The sequence below is a fragment of the Abramis brama genome (genome assembly GCF_963993115.1).
Source record: "Abramis brama genome assembly, chromosome: 10".
In the NCBI taxonomy this organism is placed as follows: domain Eukaryota; kingdom Metazoa; phylum Chordata; class Actinopteri; order Cypriniformes; family Leuciscidae; genus Abramis; species Abramis brama.
In genome coordinates this window covers 8,519,993-8,538,201 of record NC_139972.1, presented here as the reverse complement: position 1 = coordinate 8,538,201, position 18,209 = coordinate 8,519,993, and the positions used below count along the sequence as shown (strand labels likewise).

The window sequence follows — 18,209 nt, the reverse complement described above, 5'->3', positions numbered from 1 at the left end:
ATGCCGCGCGAGGACTTCATGGATGAATCGAGCGAGTTGGTGAATCATTTTCACTCAAAGGAACCGATTCGCTGCAATGAACTTTTAAACGAAAGTCAACCAAGAAAACCCGCCTAAAAGTGTCAAGCCTGTGGAGTACAGGAGTCTGTGTCAAGCATGTCATCATGTTCTGTCCGAGATATGCTGAGGAAAGGAGATTGTTATTCATTGGTCTAAACGTTCTGGGAGTCGATTTATTCTCTGTTAAAACTCTGATGGGTGATGGTCCTAATCAAACAGAAAGAGCATTGGAACTATTTCACTTCCTGGCCTCGGGCATATATTGGAAAATATAGGCTAGGGGGAGCTTTAATATAGATTATCTTTATCACCAGTGGGAGGCAGCAATGCACTAGTAGTGCCTAGTCTGCCGGAAAGGAATAGAAGAAAACCCGCCTACATTTTCTCCTCTCCTCTCCTGCTCGAAGTTCTAGTTCTCTAGCTTATGTCAGGGGGGCATGGTTTTCTATTATTTTGAAGGTACCCCGGGCGCCGCCATTGGCTAGCGGACCCCCACCTGCTGTTAGCATCCCATTGACTCCCATTCATTTTGGCGTCACTTTGACAGCGAATAACTTCACATCTGAGGCGTTTAAAGACTCCATTTGTCCATTATTTATTTCTAAAGAAACATGAAAATGTATAAAAGGCTTCATTACCTTGTATCTTACGTTATGGTCCCGTAGAAGCAATTTTTGTAAAAATAGGCTAACGATTGCGTCATAACCACGCGTCTCTCTGTCGCACAGTAGAGAATTACCGTATGGACAGGAGGAGAAGCTTGCGGGCAATCGGGGGGACGTGGAGGCAAAATGACAAAATAATTAATCAGAATACATAGCAAATGTTTCTCTTGCTCCTAGCTCATGGACACCTCCTACTCTCACTCTCCGTCTCTGCAAGTTTCAGAAGGGAATGATTCAGATTTCGCTTGGCACAGCTACTAGAAGACAGACGGGTTGCTCACGTCACATCTACGTCATCAAGCTCAGTTTGAGTCTGCGCAGTACGCTCGACCCCCAGGAAGTAAGAGTTTCTAATTGGCTTCACTTTGTCTCCGTTGAATCCAATGGGGTCGCTGTGTCCATTTCTTTTACTGTCTATGGCTTATGTGCGGCGCTTATAGTCCGTGAGGCAGACCCCCAAATTTCAGAAATTAGTATCATAAGAGGGCACCAATGTTGCTCTTTTTTATTCAACAGAGGGATGTCCCTGGACCACAAAAATGCATGATAGCAATTCTTAGTGGGTAGCTTAAGGTACAAAAATCACCAATTTTATGTATGACCCTCCCAAAATTTGTTGAATTCCACGTAAAGTCAGTTATTTCTTTAATTCATTATTTTTGGTACCAAAACATTTATACTTGGTGATATCTAGGTTGGAATATTGTCAAAACTTTAACTTGTTTCAATAATATAGTTATTATGATTATTTTTCTGCATAAAACATAGTGGTGTACAGCTTTCCCTCATTGTTTTAAACTAAAGACCAGTCAGTATATTTCCATGTAACAATATATTATACAAATATTGATTAATCTATCAAGTCAATTCATTGTATGCTAATTATGGATAACTAAACAACAAGTGAAGTGAATGCTAATTGCCCAAATTGTACATTTGTTGACTGTCCATGTACTGGTGCTTGAGACATCTTTATAATAGATGCACACACATATATGCAGAAACACACATAAGCAGACATTTACTATATAACACTCCTGAAGGCAGACAATAAACATCAAATTAATTTACTGCTTGCAGAAATATGTATAAGGCTCAGGAAGAGAGATCTCCTCAAAAGAAATGGCCTAAAATTTAAAACAAGTGTTTGATACATTGCACTGAAGAGGACCCAGAGGGGTGGATTAAGAATGGCGACCTGGAGGTGGACTGGATGATTGGCCCAGCAGCTCCAGGGGCAGTGCTTGCCTTCATATCGTGCAAATGTACACGCTCATGCACTCTTCCAAAGTGTACCTGTCTAGCTAATGGTCTTAAGTGTACAGACCTATGCAAACTGGATTGTGACAACAGAGAGCAGAATGATGTAATGGAAAGTGACATTGACATTGGTGGTGATTAATATAATGATGACACCCAGATAGCAACATTGTTTCGGCCCAGATCCGGCCCACATCTGGCCCTTGTGGAATGCGGATCTGGCCCACATGCAGCGTGGAATGATGGCACTTAGGCGCACCACTCCTGTTTGCCAGAACTGGACCTTATCTGAGCCGCAGAACTTGTGCATATATAATATATGGAGTCATTTCAGCCTTAATAAGCCTGTTAACAAGCAGAATCACTGAAGTAAAAGACGAGAACAGAAAAAGAGACGAGCAGAAACACAAGAACTACAACTGACTTCAGCCACAGTCTTAGATGAAATCAACTGAAGAGAAAAGAAGACATTAAATCTGTGAAGATCTCAGCAGAGGAGGATTAAACAACTCCACAAACAGCATTACCAGCTTCACTTATTACTAACCAGACTGACTTTATTTCTGTCAGATGTCTACAAAAGTTTTTATTGAGAATTAACAGAGGTTTAACTCTAATGTGTTTCATTTGAAGTCACCATAACAGTGATCAGTGTTCCATAAGTTGGGTTCTTAACTCTTATTATATCTTTTGTCTTTTTTGGCCGCTGTGACAGTGTGTTTGTAAAACACATTTGCAGCAGCAAAGAAAGCTAAAGTGAAATGAGATCAGTTGATGATGGTTACCTTTTGATGGTTTTATACAATAGGATTTGATACACTTGACTTGTGCTTTAGTTTTCTTTAAAAGTTCTTCTTGGGGCTAATATCCAACTAGGTGGATGTTCATGAAAATATTTTCCTAAAAATGTTGGTATATTGAACCATATTTGCACAAAATATTATTTTGTGTTAATAAAATTTCAAAATCGTGTTGTATTTTCCTTAGTTTTTTGTATATTTTCTGTCCTAAAGAGCCTATATTATGATTTTATTTTACTTTATTTAATTTCACAGTGATATTTCATCATAAAAGAGATCTAAAGCAATAGATATGTCAATATAACACAGTTTATCAATGTTGAGATTTATTTTGCATAATTATATTTTTTCAGCACGTTTAAATGTAAAATTTGTAATTTTCATACCTTAAGCTACCTACATGGCACTGCTATCATGCATTTTTGTGGCCAGGGGGCATGCCTGTTTTGAAAAATGAACATTAGAATTGGTGCCCTTTTTGATACCAATTTTCTGCCCGCCTCACAGACTATTAGTCAAATGTGATCTGAGGATAAAACAATCAGCTGGATCTGCCGGTTAACGGTTATTACAGCTTTCTTCTTGATTGGATTTATTATTGGTGAGTTTCTCTACCTTTATTTTTGATTATGTGAATTGCCTCTTGAGACAGGTTGTTTTAGACTGTCCTTTATGCATAATTTTGCCATAAAAACATGTTGACACAAAGTTGCCAAATAGAGTTCGTTAGAAGTTTAGCAAATAGGGTTTGTTAGAGTTTAACTCATCTGTTTATTAATTTTTCGTTGCTTATGGTCAAAATTAAATTGAGGTGTTTGACACCTGTTGGTCTCACCTGTCCAGATCTCCTGTGCTGCATTCCTCAGGTCTTGAATGTCTGGATTTAGGACCGGTGCAGGACCGACTATACTGAGACCCCATAGATCTTTATTTAAATGCAGGTGTTTAAATACCTTTTACTTGGATAAATATGTTTACAGATAAACACAGTCTTGAAGAAATGTTCAAGGGTCCCATTACCATGAAATTTCAGAGAATTTAAAGGGTTAGTTCACCCAAAAATGAAAATTCTGTCAGTAATTACTCACCCTTATGTTGTTCCAACCCCGTAAGACTTTCGTTCATCTTCGGAACACAAATTAAGATATTTTTGATGAAATCTGAGTGCTGGATCAGTCCTCCTGCAGGCTTATGGACACTATAACTTGCTGGCCCAGAAAATGTATTAAAGACATTGTTAATATAGTCCAAGTGACTCCAGTGGCTCAATCTTAAGTTTATAAAGCGACGAGAATACTTTTTGTGCGCAAAAACAAACAAAAATAACGACTTTATTCCACTTTTCATTTCCTTCTCTCTGGACCTCGAGTTTTTTTTACGTAGTGTAATAGCGTAGCGCGTCTGTGTTTCACGTCACCACGTATCACACATGACCAGAGTCGCCCAATAGTGAGCCTACGATTCTACAGATGAATTGCTAATATTTCTCAGACCTGGTTTGGTGTAACAGGTGTGTGTTTCTCATCATCTTAGGCTGGTTTGCTCGACCTACTGTCAATCATGGACATGCGTCGAAAAGCTTCCTGCGCGACTTTCTGGATGAGATGCAAGCAGAGAATATTAAACACCATCTCAGGTGCCTTCAGATAAACTAGTCCTGATATTATTGAATGATATTAAGTGCATCTAAAACATAAGTTGGTGATACAACTGCATGTATTGTTGGTGGATTAGAGGTAATATAAATATAGGAGTTGCATCCTTTTATAGGTAATTTATGAACTAAAAGTGTTTACCTTTTTATTTTCTTTATTTAATAATAGTGTTTTTATTTAGTTTAGGGAAGAATGTTTTAATGTGGAATGAATATTAATGTTGTAATGTGAATGATGGATATTTTGCTAGCCTAGTTGTCCTTCTCATTTGGAGAGGAGCCAGTCTAGATTATGTTTGTCTCATGTTTGTCATATATAGGAAGTTCACCAGGCTTCCACACCTGGCAGGAACGCAGCAGAATCTGGATCTGGCGGAGCAGATTGGAGCCGAGTGGAGGGAGTTTGGGTTGGACTCGGTAGAGCTGGTTCCCTACGACGTGTTGCTGTCATACCCAAATAAAACTAGACCCAACTACATCTCAATAGTGGACCACCTGGGCAATGAGGTACTTACTGACAACCAGAACCCAAACACACACAAACAAGGCTTCTTTTGAGAGAACCTGAAGTTATTAGTGAAAGTCATCACGACACTCTTCCCTCTAGATATTTCAACTGATGTTGCACAATTATAAAATTGCAAAATGTTTTTGTCACAGTTTCCTTGCACCCACACGCACTTCTTCAGAACAGACACATTTGTAATTGCATTAGTGTCCGCCCTTTATCCTAGTGTATTCATTAATTTTTCCCATAGGGATTATAAAATAGTTTTTGTTAAGTTTTATAAGCCATGAACGAAACCAATCAGCTACGAGGTGAACCACAACACTACAAACTTTGATTTGAGGCAAAAAAGCTTTTGAAAATCGATCGGACAAAATACAAATGTAACGGCTTTAGTGAACTACAATAAAACTACTCATTTACAAATGTTGAGAATATGTATAAAAACAATATATTGCAAAATATGCATATATATATACATCAAACATTTCAATATTTTGAGTGTAAGGAGATCGACTCGATCACGTCATTCGCTGCTTCATGTGAGTGGGCGGAGCTAAAAAACTATTTTGGCACGTGTTGCTTTTTTCGACTCTGATTGGTGTAATTTTCTGTACTGCATCATGGGTAATGTTTTTCACTACGAATTCCACTGTTAAACACAATTATTTTAAAACTAAGCTGAAATAATGCAGGCTAATGGCTTCAGCAGAAGCAAATACCATCAACTAACAACCTCATTGCTCACAGTAGGGCAGTCTTTAAAAATGTATAATTTAACGTTCGAAATCAATTCCCTTATGGAGAAAATAATGGAGTTTTTACTCTCTGGAACCCGACTGTTGCGTTCTATTTAGTCCAAAATTCTATCTTTTAAAAAATTATCTTTTAAACAGAATTTTTAGAACGAAACAGGCCTGATGATGTCATTGGAGAAAGTTCTTCAAAGAAAGACATTTATATTCTCTAGCTCTTTAGAAAGACATCCATGCACTTTATGCACTTTATTTTAAGGATCTGAAGAACGTATAATGTGACTTCAAAATTGAATACCCCAAAATCCATATAAATCTAGAATCTTGAACAGTCAGAAATGAAGAGGACTCAATACTGAACATGCTCTGTTCTCTCTCTCATGACATCAGGAGCCTGATGAAGAGCAAGTGTGTTTTTAAGGCCTTTATCTATCTCTAGTAGGTTGTGATAGTAACCGATGAAAGTCCATGATTCTGTCGGAGGATGTTTTATAGTGATTACAGTGCAATCAGCAATACAGTCTCTCTCTCTCTCTCTCTCTCTCTCAGATCTTTAACACCTCTCTGGCTGAGCCGATCCCTGAAGGTTATGAAGATGTTACCGATATCGTTCCTCCCTACAGTGCTTTCTCTGCAAAAGGTCAACCAGAGGTGATGCACACATACCAAAGCCAAATTTAAAATCAACATGAAATCAAAACTGACCCTGTTTATTGTCTCAATGCATGATCTGTCCTTGATTAATCATTGCATCTAATTCAAAATGAAATAAAAGGGTTGTTCTCATAATGTTTCATCATTCGAAACTTATGAAACTTATGAAACTTATACTGCTATTCAAAACTTGCAGTTTTCATCCTTGATAATAATCAGAAATGTTTCTTGAGCATCAAATCATCATATTAGACTGATTTCTGAAGGATCATGTGACACTGAAGACTGGAGTAATGATGCTGGAAATTCAGCTTTGATCACAGGAATAAATTACATTGTACAATATATTCAAATAGAAAACAGTTATTGTAACTTTTAATAATAATTCACAATATTACTGTTTTTACTGCATTTCTGAGCAAAAAAATGCAGGCTTTGTGAGCATAACATTAAAAAAATGTAACGGTAGTTTACTGTAAGTTTACAGAAGTCAAATTAATTTGCACACACACACACACACACACACGTGCGTCTCCAGCTATAACCTGTCCTGATGTTTGTGAATTGTAGGATGAACTGGTGTATGTTAACTACGGACGGACAGAGGATTTCTTCAAGCTGGAGAGAGAGTTGGGAATAAACTGTACGGGAAAAATCGTCATCGCTAGATATGGCAAAATCTTCCGTGGGAACAAGGTAGCATTTAAAAGTAGTTTGGATATGATCTTCACATAAGAAAGAAAACCCTATGGGCTTTGAAGGACAGCTAATGCTCTCTATATATGTGTGTGTGTGTGTGTGTGTGTGTGTGTGTGTGTGTGTGTGTGTGTGTGTGTGTGTGTGCAGGTGAAGAACGCGATGTTAGCGGGAGCTAAAGGGATCGTGCTGTTCTCGGACCCTGCGGATTACTGTGCGGAGGGCGTTGAGCCGTATCCCAAAGGCTGGAACCTGCCAGGAGGAGGCGCTCAGAGAGGGAACGTCCTGAACCTGAACGGGGCTGGTGACCCTCTCACACCTGGATACCCTGCCAAAGGTGCGAAAGAGACTCTCTATGACATTACAGACTCATGAAACACAAGTTTTCTTCATTATTGTGACGTATATCCGGGTGAAACCGCTTCTCGAACAAGAACAAATGAAGGTGGGGCTTGATTTTGTCTGTGGGAAATTGATTGGATGGTTGTGGTTTGCTATTGGTCGATCTCATTTGAGTGACAGGTTGCCCCGCCCTCGCGTCAGTAAACGTCATCAGAGAAGAGAAAGAGATGTTTCAGAGGGAGAGGAAGATATTTTGATTAAAAGATGAGGCACATGAATTAAAAAAATGAATGATGTTCACGGATAGATAATTTATAGTAAATACTGCAGAATTCTATAAAGAAACAAGTATAAAGTATAAATATAATTTCATGGTGACTTTAAATGTCTTGTAGAATACACCTACCGGTCCAGCATGGAGGACGCAGTGGGGCTTCCCGGGATTCCAGTGCATCCCATTGGATATGATGATGCAGTTCTCCTGCTGCAGTGAGTCGGACACTGCTAAAAACAACTTGATGGCATACACATTTTTTTTTATTATTATTTAAAATACTCTTTTTCATTTAACAGGACAATAGTACTAAGATAGATCACAATAGATCACATGCTTGTTTTATTGATTGAATAATATGATATTTAAATACAATCGACACCCAAGCATCTACAGTCGACACTTAATTAAACATTTATCTGGGGCGTCTCCAATCGACACTTAATGATCTTTATACTCTAGCTCTGCGTCTACAGTCGACAACTGTCTACGAGTCTTTTCCTATAACACTATCAAAGTGTCTAGTAAGCTTCGCTAACACACTTGCTGCGCAGCATTAACTAGACAGACTCCAGACAATGCCTTTGAATATGCTTTAATCACGGCCGGAGGATCTCAGAGAGAATCCCACCAGCAAAAAGAATACAACAGTTTTTATAGAATAGGAGCATGGCAAAAATGACATGATACTTTACATAATTTCCCTACAATGTGATTGGTTCTTCATATGCAAACCCTTCTGTTACTTGGTAGAAGCAACTTAGATCTCAAATCATTAAAGGTTAGAAGTTCAGTTGATTACTCAATATGTCATGAGACTATTCTAGACTATTATATTTTTGATATTGTCTAGTCAGCATCTCAGATTTTTCCACATTTTATACATTTTGTTCGAGTGGTTGAATGTTAGAATTATGATTAGTTTGATAAACAGTTTACTATTTTATTTATTAAAAAATCCATCACAATAGTCATAATGAATGGGGGAAACTGTTTTTTTGTTCCATTGATTTAATAATATAATATTTTAATAAAATAATTATAATATAAAATACTTATTTTTATTTTACCCTACAATAGTTTTATTGCCTAGTAATATGTTTATTTTATTGATTTTGTTTCATTTTTATAACCTAAATAATAATAAAAAATATTAATATTATTTTGAAAAATAATAATATTTAATCATATAATAATAATAATAATAATTAGTATTATTTAATATTCAAATTGAATGGGGAATAATTTTTTCTTTCTTTTTTATCCTAAGTTGATCACATTCTTGTTTCATTGATTTAAATTTGCAATATCATTTACATTTTGTTTCTTTACCTCACCTGAAACGAGTCATTATATGATGTCACTTCCTGTAGGCATATGGGCGGGCCTCTTCCTCCGGATAACTGGAAGGGTTCACTTAACATCTCGTATCGACTTGGGCCGGGATTCATGGACGAATTTAAGCAGAAGTACGAGACTTTCCTTCCTGTAAATCCACAATGAAACTCTAATATGAACCAGTGTTCAGATTTGTGTGCTGAAAATGTATTACAATAGTGCATATTTAATTACATAATGCCCATTTCCATATTTAAGATTAACAATAACAATAATTAACAAGTAACAATTAAGTCTTAATGTACTGTGATTAATGGACAGCTTGCTTTAAGATTTAACTTAATATGAAAATAATGTAGGGAATGACTTGTTTGCATCGTAAAAAGTTTTTTAATTAAAGAAGTAAACTGTGATTATGTTCAGTCAGTCAGACAGTTACTATTCTGAACCAAAGTCAAAACCTCAACCATTAAATCCCCGACTTTTAACCCCACAACCTCTGATCCTGCTGTTCTGAAGTGAGACTTAAACTTTACACAATCTTAATCAGCTTACACACACATATTCACACACTCCTGGTAATCGTTAACTGATTTGAATACATGATGTCAGCAGTACAGAGAGGTTTGTGCACTCGGCGATCTCATGAAGGGGCAGAGGCCACACGTTTGCTTCTCACAACACACACACACAAGCAGAAAGATTCACACACACTTCTGTGGCTCTGTTGTTTTTCAGTAGTGAATTCTGGAGGTCCGCCAGTTTACACAATGGCCTTGTGTTTGGCGAGCCCATTTCACACACACACACACACACACACACACACACACACACACACACACACACACATACACACACACACACACACAGAGAGAGAGAGCGAGAGAGAGAGAGAGTAAACAAGCTATAAATAGCATAATGAAGCATGCATTTCTATTTATGCATTTCGTGGATTCTTTTATCCAAAGTGACTTACATTGTGTTTTAGGGTGTTTAAGGGCCTTAAAGGGTCGTTCACCAGAAAATGAAAATTCTTTCATTAATTTCTCACCCTAATGTCATTTCAAACCCGTAAGACTTTCGTTCATCTTCAGAACACAAATGAAGATCTTTTTGATGAAATCTGAGAGATTTCTCTCCCTCCATTGACAACTACCACTCTGACTCGTAATACTAATCCACAGGAATTGAGCGGTTTACTCCAAATTGTCTGAAGCGACTCGGTAACTTTATATGATCAACAGATTGAATTTAGTATTTAATCATATAGACATTCATCAACTCACACATCAGTTGTGGTAAACAGAAGCTCAAGCATGTTCGCTTGACGGCGAGAACCAATGAGGTTCAATCTCGTGTTACGCATCACGTTTGAGCTTCTGCAAGAACCATATAAAATATTTTCATGAAATGACTTAAATACAGAAAACAATTTCAAATTGAGTTTTCTTTCACATTTTCTAGCGCTAGAATGGTTTAAAATCGCTTGAATGTTTAAACTGACAGCACCTACAACACGTGCAAATGATGAACTTTAGCTCTATTATGATTAAACTTTGCTATAATCAGAAAATTGTGTGCGTTTTGAACCGTGGTTTCTGGTCTTTACAATCCCTATACTTGACATCGCACATCCTGCAGTGTGACTATCTGTGATATCGATGCTAAAACAATATATCATGAAGCCCTAGTCGTTATCGTTAGTTGTCGTCCTTGGTGTGAACAGGCCTTTACCTGGGAAAGAGTACAGGAACACATTCAGTCTCATGTAAAATACTGAAGCTATTGAATAAAGCATTGTTTTGTCTTTGTGATATTTTAGTAAGGTACGTGTAGGGACCCCTAAAATAAATATGCCTTTTGTTTTGAAGTATTTTAAAAATATTGAAATTTGTGCTTTTCATTTTTTTGTTTTCACATTTCAAACTAAATGTTTTTGTTTCATATCCAATGAGATAGCATTGAATGTAAATGTACTATTGCTGGCCAGTGATTGAGCATGATTAGTTTGCGTCATAACGTGAGTTACGTGAAGGGGGAGGAGCATCGTACATGGCATGAGAAGACGGTAATTTGACTGCTTGTGTGAGAAGTGCGTCATTTTGGAGACTTAATATATTCGGTGTAATATAAGGCCCAAAGTGTAGAGAAACGACGTGTGGTTTATTTTGTTTTGCTATTTGAAGTGTTTTATTTTTGTATTTCTGTCATCTTCTTCGTGATCTTTAAGTCCTGGCGCTGAGTCAAGATGTGCGTGATGAGGGCTTAACAGCTAGTGACATTCAAATTCATGGTCAATAACTGTGTTGAAATTATTGGACGTTCGTGGTGGACTTCGGAATTCTTTCGGGACTGGAAAGATTGTGTGGTTCGTCGTCGTGGGACGTGGATCAACTGCATTCATCGCTATCGGGACTGCTTGTGTGAAACTGTTCGTATCATAAGTGACTTCCCATTGCTTCTTTCGTCGGATGGACGTAAGTGAACTCATTTTCGGGACTGTTAAATGTGCGGGAGTAACGTTACATTGAATTCGTCAGCCGTAAATGTGCACCAACGAACTGGGCCCCAACGATAACGAACGACCGTATATTTGACTGCGTCACAGACTCATAACTGATTTTCACACTGAAAGGGAAAAACACTTATGTTGTGAATCGTGGTTTTTTTTCAAGTGTTTAATTGTTTTTGAAAGAAATATTGTTTTATTTTCCTTATTGCTCTACATGTCTCAGTAGAAAAGTGTGTAGCCTATATCTAACAGGGTTCTGAATTTGTCTAAAGTATTGTGTAATTGGTATAGGGAAAAATACTTTACGTTAATTTGCATTGAAAGAAAAAATACCGGCCAAATTCACCATTCAACTGCCGGGAATCCAGGTTTTTTTCTTATTTGGGAAACATTAAAATTTACCCCTAGGGTTAAGAAAAGGGTTACATACGTATGAACATCCACACCAACAATCAGGTGACCCGTATCTACAACGTGATTGGCTGGATCCGAGGAGCCGTGGAGCCAGGTGACATTACATTATCTGGTTTATTTTGGGGGTTACTCTGTTTGAGAGTTTGCGTAGCTTTATTTTATACTATCTTGTTGAGTTTGGTTGTGTGTGTTCAGACAGGTACGTGATTCTGGGCGGCCATCGTGACGCTTGGGTTTTCGGAGGGATTGATCCCGTGTCAGGAGCCGCTGTGGTGCACGAGAACGTCAGAGCGGCTGGAAAACTCATGAAAAGAGGTGTGTGTCATCTCACTGTCTAGTTTAATGCCCATTTAAACAGGACACTTATTGTGTTCTCAATTTCTTTGGTAATGACCATGTGTTTGTGTCTCTGTGTGTGTCAGGCTGGAGGCCGAGGAGAACGCTGATCTTTGCCAGTTGGGATGCAGAAGAGTTTGGTCTGCTGGGATCCACAGAATGGGCAGAGGTACGAGTAAATAAATGAAAGAAGGAACAAATGAGTGACTGAATACATAATTAATGTATTTAAAAAATGCATTAACTAAAAATGCATGAATTAATGAATAAATCAACAAAAAATGCATGAATAACAATTGAATGAATGAACTACATAATCAATGAACACATGAATGAATGCTTGATTGAATGAACAAATGACAGATAAGGTGAATGAACCACTGGATGAATGTACTAATGAATAAATGATTGAAGAATTGAATGGAAAAATGAACTCTTGATTCTGAACAAAAGAATCAGTGAATCATTGAATGAATGAATGAAACGACTGCATGAATCTACTCTCCCTGTATCTCAGTTTGCTGAAAGCTGCATGTTCTTCTGTGTGTTTGCAGGATAAAGCCAGAGTCCTGCAGGAGCGAGCCGTGGCCTACATCAACGCAGACTCTGCTATTGAGGGTTAGTGACACACACACACACACACACACACACACACACACACACACACACACACACGATGATTTACTGCCTTTACTGAGATCAACACTACTTTTACTGTCTGTCTATCAGAGACACACTCATAATAGAGTGTGTGTGTGTGTGTGTGTGTGTGTGTGTGCAGGTATGTACACACTGAGGGTCGACTGCACCCCCTCCCTACACACTCGTTTATGACATCACAAAGAAGGTGAGAATCAGTTTTGAAAAGTTCATTAATATCTATCTATCTTTCTGTCTATCAATTGTTCAATCATTCTGTTTTACTATCAACATAGTAAAACAACTATTTAAAAGCAAGTGATGTTAATATGTGATAAAGTGTAAATTAGTGATGTTTCTGAAGGTTTTGAGTCCAGAGGAAGGAGAGGAGGGCATGAGTCTGTACGAGAGCTGGCACAAACGAGACAACTCCACAGACAGAGATGCACCATGGTACTGACGTGCAGCTTCGGGAACATGATGATCATAATCATCTATAAGACCATCTGACTGATTTTAGATTCATGACATGCATCTCAGATGTGTGTGTTCTCCCTGCAGGATCAGTAAACTGGGCTCTGGTAGTGATTTTGAAGCGTATTTCATCAGATTAGGGATTGCGTCTGGAAGGGCGAGATACACCAAAAACCGAGTGAGTGTGTTTGTGTGCAACACTGTATTTATTCCTGTCAGTGTTTACATCTACGCAAAATAGATTTTAAATTTGCAGCATTTAAATTTTGTACCACCATTTCCCCCAGAAAACTGAGCGCTACAGCAGTTACCCGGTTTACCACAGCGTGTACGAGACCTATGAGATCGTGGAGCGCTTCTACGACCCGAGTTTCCGCAGGCTGGAGGCGGTGGCCCGTGTTCGAGGTGGACTGATCTTCAGTTTGGCTGATTCTCTGATCTTACCTCTGGACTGTACAGAATACGCCTCGTCTCTCAGCAAATACGCTAACAGCATTCACCAGCTAGCACTGAAGCATCCTGCCGCCATGCAGCAGTTCGGCATCTCATTCGGTACGCAAGCTATCCATCATTTAATATGCAAGATTAGTATGTTAAAATCATGTACTCTAGCCATGTTTTTGTCTAGGAACAATTTGTCCCAGGAACTTTTTTCCCCGGATCTGTTGCTGTCTGCATTTCCACCGCGGTCTAAAGTACCGTGAAGATTAGGCAAATGGACTGCGCGCGACTTTTCAGTTCTCGCTGGATTTCATCCTCTGAATTTAAGACTGATAAAGCCTGAACCTCGTCGTCGGTCCATCGGCCGTATTTTTTAAACTCCATTGTTGATTCGAATAGCAAACAACTCTTACTGCACGCACAGCAACAGACTTTTAAAAGTGGTGGTTGAAATAAAATGGTGCGTGGAGTCAACCAATCAAAATGCGGCAAGAACTCAACCAATACACATGTTCAGCGCCCAAGTCCCACCCCTGAAAGGAACGAACTTTGAAAAAGTACTACCTCGCCAGCAGGGACTTTCTGAGGGGGAAATATTTACCCTGAACTTTTAGACCCTGGATCCTGCAGAAACACAGTGAGTACAATCCAAAGTTCTCAGTTCCTGCGGTGGAAACACGGCTTCTGAAAAATAAAGGCTCTTCATTGGCATTGAGTTCCATGAAGCACCTTTAATATCCATTACCATTACACAAATGATTCTTTATAGTGGAAAACATTTCTTCAGATGATTAAAATGTTATTCACACTCAGAAAAAAATGGTTCTTTTAAAGAGGACCTTTTGCTTTTTTCCCATGTTCATCTTTCTTTAGTGTGTAATGTTGCTGTTTGAGCATGTTTGAGTTATTCTCTATAACAATGGAGAATATGGGAAAATAATGTATTTTTTCAACATTCAAGTATGAAACCCTGTTCTAGTAGAGCCTGAAACAAAACCAAGACTTTGAAAAAGGACATAATAGGTCCACTTTAAGAACTGACCAAAACTGGTTCTTCTGTGCCATTGCTGCAAAAACACCCTTTTATAACCTTTATTTTTTAAGAGTGTTGCACATAAAATAAAGTGTGCCATAGATACGAGTATAAGAATTTGGATGCATCCCATCTCTCCACATGCAGTTATTTCCATGTCAAATGCAAAGCTCTTGATTTATCTTTCTTCCTGACAGTCAACCTCTTTCTTTATCATGTGTTTCTAGACTCTCTCTTCTCAGCGGTTGAGAACTTCACGGACGCAGCGCGAGACTTTCATCAGCGTCTTGATCAGCTCGACACCTCTATGTATGAATGACAAAACAACAGCACAGTCTTCAGCACTAAAACGCTAGGTTTGAGTTTACGCACAGGTTAGGTGTTGTGTCACAGTGCTGTTATAGAGTCTCATGGCCTGTTATATGATGACGTGTTCCTGTGTCACATCTCATGACACATCACAACTGTTACCTTATCTTTATCTGTCTCTCAGTGCCCTGGATGTGCGGATGGTAAATGATCAGCTGATGTATTTAGAGAGAGCTTTCATTGATCCGTTGGGTTTGCCTGGAAGACCATTTTACAGGTAAAGCACAATCTATCATTACACTGTGAAGTTCATAACTCAAGTTTAATACTTAGGATTAGTGGGTTAAGTCTAAAAACAGAAACAATCACACGTTTTGTAGTATTAGAGCTCTAAAGAACGGCTTTTTCTTGGTATTGTTTGCTCCTACCCACAATGCACTGTCAAATGCCAAATTTAGCATAACCTGTACTTCCATTAAGAAGGTAATAACCACTCAACAGTGTTTTGTGGATCAGTTTAAGTATTACCCGTGTCTGATTAGATGTTTTTTGGTACATGCACAAACAACATGTTTGTCTTTTTCTCTTTCGTTTCTTCCAGGCATGTCATTTTCGCACCCAGCAGTCACAATAAATACGCAGGCGAGTCTTTCCCAGGGATTTATGACGCTTTGTTCGACATTGAGAACGCGGTGAACCCGCAGAAGGCCTGGGACGAGGTCGAACGCCAAATCAGCATCTCTGCCTTCACCGTCAACGCAGCCGCCGGGACGCTAAAGCCGGCCGTCGGAGAGACAGACTTCCTTTAAATCTGCTTTTCAAAACATGCTATTGATGCACGACTACAACATGTCAGCAAAACAGTTAACATGTCAATGTTTGATCAAACGCAGCAACTATAAGGACCTGACATGCAGATCTGTCTCTCGTGAGCGGATAGATCGTCAATATTAAGCAGATTTCTTTCATCCAAAGAGATTTGCAGGGATGGCATTAATTTCTTTCATTTAGTTCACAATCTTATTCAGTTATTGTTGACTGTAATATTACTGTCAGCGACCCTGATCTAGAACCAATAGGCAATCACTACCGACATATTTTACAGGTTTTACAGTGTTATTTTTGATGAAGTGTACTGTACAATGTCATAGTTGAACATTTCTATTGACTTACATTGTAAATTGTAAAAGCAATGTTTTTTGTTGCTTGTAAATCTTACATAAATTGTGACATTTGAGAGATTTATTTGTAAAACTATTCTTGCATACACATGTAAAATTACAAAAATTGCAAATAGAACTTGTTTCTAAACTTGAATTCATTGTGAAATCAGACCCGATACGATAAGGTTCAACGCGCCAAAATCAATCACGAGTCACAGCCAATCAGAAGAGCTTGTGGGCGGAGTCTCTGAAAGAGAAATGGACAAATAATTCATAAATATTACACTACTTTAACATTATTGAAAATACATACAGACTGAAAGAATCTTTGTCATAGAATAGACTTGTTTGATCACACAGAGTTGACCGTTTCAAAGTTCTTGTTTGTTTCATTTTCAGGATCTGAGGTGAATTATTACATTTATGCATTTGTCAGACGCTTTTATCCAAAGCGACTCGCGTTGCATTTCAAGGGACACATTTACATTCTTATCAGTTCTTCTGATTATCCATTCTGTTATCCATTGTCGCTGTCAGTGTGTCTATAAAGGTCACCCAAACTGATATTCACACACTCATTAGACGCTTTTAACATTAAGAAAAACACATCAACAATACCAGATATTTATTGTCATACTTTTGTAAATGTTGTTGTTGTTGAAGCCACAACTTTGCCGAAATAGAAACCGTAGACAGACAGACAGACAGACAGACAGATAGATAGATAGATAGATAGATAGATAGATCCCTTTTAGAGAATGGACATTAAAATACACTATTCAAACTTAAGCAAGATTTTAGAACAAAAGTTTTTTAGGATCATAACAAATTCAAACTTTTCAATACAAGTGTAAAAAGAACAAGTTTATCAAATTATCTGAACAAATAGTTTTAATAGTTAACAAAAAAATTAAAAAACTTTGTTACTTTAAATAAAATAAAACTTTAATAAAATTAACTATAAACATTACAAACATTTTTTTTACTTATTGTATTTCAGCCGTTTTAACTTGAAGTACTAAAATATCAAACTAAAACTGAAATAAAAAGTAAACTAATAAAAAAAATCAACAACTAACATAAACATCCAGCAAAATTAACTGAAATGTAAATTCAAAATATAAATAATAAAAGCTAGTTTAAAATATTAATAAATCAATAATGTTATCTCAATGACACTAAAGGTCCCGTATTATGCCCCTTTTCACAAGATGTAAAATAAGTCTCTGATGTCCCCAGAGTGTGTATGTGAAGTTTCAGCTCAAAATACCCAACAGATAATTTTTTACAGCATGTTTAAATTGTCATTTTTTGGGGCTCAGAAAAATGCGCTGTTTTAGTGTGTGCCCTTTAAATGCAAATAAGCTGCTGCTGGACGACCCAGGGGGCGGAGCCTCACGAGCTCGCGCTCAGTCTCTCAGGACAATTTCATCTCACGGAATGATGATAATATCAGAAACTCTCAGTAACGGTGTTCATTTCGAGTCGGACAATAATGCCTACAGAGTCAGAGTGCTGTATAGAGATGAAACAGGTATAGTTTAGTAGTTTAATTACGGTTATTATAACGTATTTGTCATCTGCTTGTATGTATCCATTATTTATTAATAGCCTACAAGTCTGCTGTTTCGGACCAGGTCCGAATGATGATCAAACATGTACTGATGAGTTTAATAAAGTTTATTGTACATCACACAAAAGATGAAGCGTCAGTTTTACTTCAGAAAATCACCGTAAGAGCCGAGTAAACACAGTAAGTTATAAGAAGTGCGCAAGTAGGCCTACATAAACGAATTTCGGTAGAGTTGAGGGAGCATTCCTGTGGGCGGAGGTTAGTCAAAAAACGGTTCTAGTGACGTCATTAAAGAAGGAAGTAGAGGGA

General features: G+C 37.9%; 1 pseudogene across 1 annotated transcript; it reads left to right on the top strand.

Moving 5' to 3' along the window:
• LOC311091270 (glutamate carboxypeptidase 2-like) lies at window positions 1–16,467 on the top strand (annotated as a pseudogene). Its single transcript, XR_014609621.1, has 19 exons — window positions 1–35; window positions 4,296–4,421; window positions 4,760–4,946; window positions 6,252–6,353; window positions 6,927–7,052; window positions 7,203–7,389; window positions 7,790–7,883; window positions 9,042–9,135; window positions 11,939–12,026; window positions 12,128–12,247; window positions 12,355–12,437; window positions 12,823–12,886; window positions 13,050–13,115; window positions 13,272–13,360; window positions 13,469–13,559; window positions 13,669–13,933; window positions 15,083–15,164; window positions 15,349–15,441; window positions 15,766–16,467. The product of XR_014609621.1 is annotated as a glutamate carboxypeptidase 2-like (transcript).
• The last annotated feature ends 1,742 nt before the right edge of the window (window positions 16,468–18,209 follow it).